This window comes from Penaeus japonicus, unplaced genomic scaffold (genome assembly GCF_977035675.1).
Source record: "Penaeus japonicus unplaced genomic scaffold, GWHDUDI00000001_assembly GWHDUDI00000030, whole genome shotgun sequence".
Lineage (NCBI taxonomy): Eukaryota > Metazoa > Arthropoda > Malacostraca > Decapoda > Penaeidae > Penaeus > Penaeus japonicus.
In genome coordinates, this window is record NW_028234432.1 from 9,872,070 (window position 1) to 9,877,069 (window position 5,000).

General features: G+C 35.5%; 1 protein-coding gene across 1 annotated transcript in view; it reads right to left on the reverse strand.

Moving 5' to 3' along the window:
- f (espin protein forked) overlaps window positions 1–5,000 on the reverse strand; it is a 345,145-nt gene that overhangs the window by 151,170 nt on the left and 188,975 nt on the right. The gene's annotated exons all lie outside the window — the stretch shown is intronic.

Sequence of the window (5,000 nt, forward strand, 5' to 3'; positions counted from 1 at the left end):
TGGCCTGTTTAGATGTCGTGGTAGCATTTAGATTTTGAAAGGAAATTTGGGTTTTGTCTGGTGGAGTCTGATTCGTTTAGAGACGTTCTCATACGCTCCTAAACTTGGTGTTAGTGTTAGCTTATCGCGTTTGCATTTTTGGTTTAAAAGATTTCCACATACATGCATACAACCTTAGAGAGAGAGAGAGAGAGAGAGAGAGAGAGAGAACAAAGGACAAAAACCTATCTAAAATTCAAAACCATTTCAAAATGATTTTCCAACAAATTCTGAAGGCATCAAACAATCTTCATGCAGTGTGATAAGATCCCATCAAATGCTTCGGATCTTGGGATTCGAACCCCTTAAACTCTCGCTTTGAAGCATGACATCGTTCTATCAAAACTATAAATGCTATGAAACCGTGGGACTATTCGTGTGCAAGGTAACGAGGGTGTGAGAGAAAGCATTAGATCGCACAACTAAAACTACAGGATTCTCTTCGTTCTGCTAATTCTTTTGTTCGAAGATAACCCTTCGTGAGACTCGGTGCAACAGAGACGAAATGACGAGGGAAATTTAATACGAGATCCTTCTGCTCTGTCGAGTTTTTAGAAAAAAAATGAACAATCAATTGCGCAACTTATCTCGGTTGTCAGTTTTAACCTTACGAAATCAACAAAGTCCGAACAAAAAAAAAAGAAAAAGGAAATCATTCGACAACATAAGATATAATGAATCAGCGTAATCAATGACTTGTTATACAAAGGGTTCGTTGCAAGAATACATTAAAACTATCTAATTAATGCCAGCACTGCATAGACTGCGGTACTGTTTCACAACAAACAAAAGGAAGGAAAAAAAAAACACTTAAATATCAAATCTCCATCAATAGTACCGCTTTTTATGCATGTTTCGAAGCACAGAGTTACACCAACGCGACTCAACATTCAACACAATGCACACACAATCCCTCACCACGTGCTTCGAATGCTGCGCACTTCTCTTTCAAAACACAAGACTGACTGACATTTAATTCGACCCAGAAAACCTGATATGGCGGTCAGGTCGTTAATGACACTTCAATGAGCTTTGATATACATATAAACCGCAGCAGCCTCGGGGAATTCGCCAAGGATGGACTCGAAACGCTTGGATTTCTTGTGTTCTTGTGGCTGCTTGTAATCGGGTTTTTCTCTTCTTCTTCTTCTTCGTCTCCTTCTTCTTCTTATACTTCTTCCTTTCACTTTCTTCTTCTCATTCTCCCTCTACTTCTTCATCATCCTTTCCATCACTAACCTCCCCCTCTTCGTTTTTTTACTCTCTTCCACTTCTTGTTCTAATTAGGAGATACTGCACGTTTTGAACTTTAAGTATGACAACATTGCAAGCGAGGATTTGTATATAAGTTTCTGTTTATCTATAAATAGATTTTTAAAGATGATAATAAAATCATATTAGTGTAAAGCTTATGCTAAATCATAAACATACACAGACACAGACACACACGCACACACACATAGAATACTAGTCTCTAAAAATATGTAGTCCTTCTATTTTTAACATTCATCGCCAGCATCATCTAGCAATCATCCCACGACCTGCGGTTCCGTGTGTTATATATCTGGCCGTATTCTTTTATACATTATTTTTTACTATTTCGTTTTTGAGGTCTTTTGTTGCACAATGTCGTGTTTTGTCTGCAGTTTTTACTCTGCTCATTATTTGCCATTATCATTGTTATCATTCTTTTTTTCATTTTTTTTCTGCTTATGATTCATGTAGTAACTTTTCCTCCGTGCATAAAATGTTACAACAGGATAGGTATAGACAGACAGACAGACAGACAGAAAGCGAGAAAGACAGATAGCAGGTCTGCATTGTATTTTCCTGTCTTCCTTTCCTCGTCTCTCACTTCCTCCTCTCTCTTCCTTCCTTCATCCTTTTCCCTCCCTTCCTCCTATATTCCCTCTCCTTCCACTTTTCCCTCTCCTTCCAACTCCAGCTGGCCATCACCTCTAAGGATGTGTCGCAACACTAAAAGCTTAAAGAGTCCTTAAGTAGGTAGGCATCGTGACAGTCTCACCGTTACGAATATTTTGCTGGAGGCTGGTTGTTCTGTGAGGCAACGATGTGGTAATAATCGACCAGGTGTTAGCGAGGAGGGAGGTGGGGCGAGGGGGGAGGGGGGAAGGTGGGGGGAAAGAGGAGGGGGTGGAGAAGGTGGGGGAGAGGGAAAGAAGAGGGGGTGGAGAGGGGGATGGGGTGGAGTGGGTAGCTGCGGGGTGGAAATGGTAGGGGAGGGGAGGAGGGGAGCAGAGGGGGGGGGAGAGGCGGAAAGAATAGGGGATAGGTGGAAGAGGTACGGGTGGAGGGGTGGAGTTAGGTGGAAGTGGGATTCAGGGTGAGGCGGAGGAAGGGTGGTGGAATAGGGTTGGAGGTGTGTCTACAAAGAAGGTGTAGTGGGAGGGTCTCTACCAAGAGGGGTGGGATGGGAGGGGGATGTCTACAAAGTGTGTGTGTGTGTGGGGGGGGGGTAGCATAAGAAAGAGGTAACGATGGGTTAGGGTAAGGGGGGGAGGGTGTAAGGTGTAGGGTAGGGTGCAGGGAAAGTGTTTAGGACTTCGGGCTAAGGGAAAGAAAGTGTCCCATTCAGTAAGAGTATTTCGTAGACTTGTGGATAATTACTGTACGAGTTATTGTATAATTATCCAATATTGTTTTTCTTTTTCTTTGCTTTTTTTCTTCGTAAAATAATTCTTGAAGAAAAGCTATGTTGCTTATTGGTCTGGTTTATATAAATTAGGAATTGCGTTATTTGTGAAATAATCATATTAAACTTTTAGATTTCATGGCGTGCAAAATTTATGGGAAACACGAGCAGCATCGGCATAGCTATGAAAATCACCATTTATGCCAGAATTACATAGATATATCGAGAGATGTATAAATAGCGACACAAATGAAGAAGCATATCCACACACAAATGAACACTCTCTCTCCCTCTGCCTCTCAAGCTCAATCTCTCTCTCTCTCTCTCTCTCTCTCTCTCTCTCTCTCTCTCTCTATATATATATATATATATATATATATATATATATATATATATATATATATACATATATATGAAAAAAATATATATGTGTGTGTATGTGTGCGTGTGTGTGTATAAATACATTATATATATACATATATACACACATATATATATGTATGTATGTATATGTATTTGTATATGTACATTTATATGTATATATGTGCATATGTGCATATAAACATATATATGCATACATATATATATATATATATATATATATATATATATATATATATATGTATATATATGCATATACATATACACATACACACATACATACATACAAACACACACAACACACACACACACACACACACAATATATATTATATATACATATATATGTATGTATATATATATATATATATATATATATATATATATATATATATATATGTATATATATATGTGTGTGTGTGTGTGTGTGTGTGTATTTATGCATATATGTATATATGCAAATATGTATACAGATATATATATATATATATGTTGTGTGTATATATATATAATATACATATAGATATATATATATATATATATATATATATAAGTATAAATATATATATGTATATGAATATATGTATATATAAATAGATATAGATAGATAGATATATAGATATGAATTTACACACACACAAACACACACACCACACACACACACACACACACACACACACACACACACATATATATATATATATATATATATATATATATATATATATATATATATATATATATATACATGTGTGTGTATATATATATATGTATATATATATATATATAAACACCCAAATATGTAATCAAAACACTAAATCCAGAAAGAGCGATCAAGGGTCGATTAGTCCGCCAAAAAGAAAGCGCCGGACTACACGCCTTCGCGTACCTTTCCCACGATGCGACTTTGTTTCCACGCGCGCAACCACCGTCTGGGAAAATCTTTCTTCTTTAGCGCCGACAAACAACATCTTGGAATGATGGAGATCACTACGGAGATTGTAATTATCAAGAGCCGATTATAGTTTGTGTTAATCGTTGTCTATTATTGTTATTGTTATTATTATTATCATCACCATTATTGTTATTATCATTATCATTATTTCTGATGTTATTTTGTTGGCGGAAAAATATGATATATGTTTAGGGGGAACAATAACAAAACAGGAATAGAAAATGGAAGACATTGAAATAGAAATAATAAGATTTTTTTCCATCATCGTCTGAATATCCTAAAAAACAACATAGATTTCTTATTAATGCTTTTAGCTCAAATAAAGTCCTTAGAACCTGAATAAGAAAACGACCATCCACCTGACTTTTAACGCTAACAAAATTCACACATGCGTATATATGAAACAAAACAAAAGACTGTAAACAAAAACCAAAAATAATCAAAATGTAAGAAAATAAAACAAGTAGATAAGAAGAAATTATAGCCTCTTTTACCTCAATCTCCCCCAAAAAGAGTCATACACAAGATTTTTCCTCTTAATTCAAAGAGTATGATGTATCAGGGTGACGTAACATAACACATCGGTCAGTTAAGCCAAATGAACCCTTCACTGAACCTTTTTTTTTTTTTTTCTTCTTAAGAGGTGAAGGTTCGATGAACTACTGAACCGTGGGCGTGACACAGGATCTTTAATAATTGCTCTATTTCTTTGTTAATGTTTATCATCACTATTACTATTCTGTTATCATCTTCATTGGTATTATTATCATTATCATCATTGTTCTTGTTATTGTTATCATTGCTATCATCATCTTAATCTTATCATTACGTTCATGATTATCATTCTGATTATCATTATCATTATTATATCTATTTCAGTCATTACTAGTACAATTATCATTATCTTTTCTATTGTTAATATTATTATTGTTTCATTGGCATGATGATCAGGATTATTGTTATTTGCATTCCT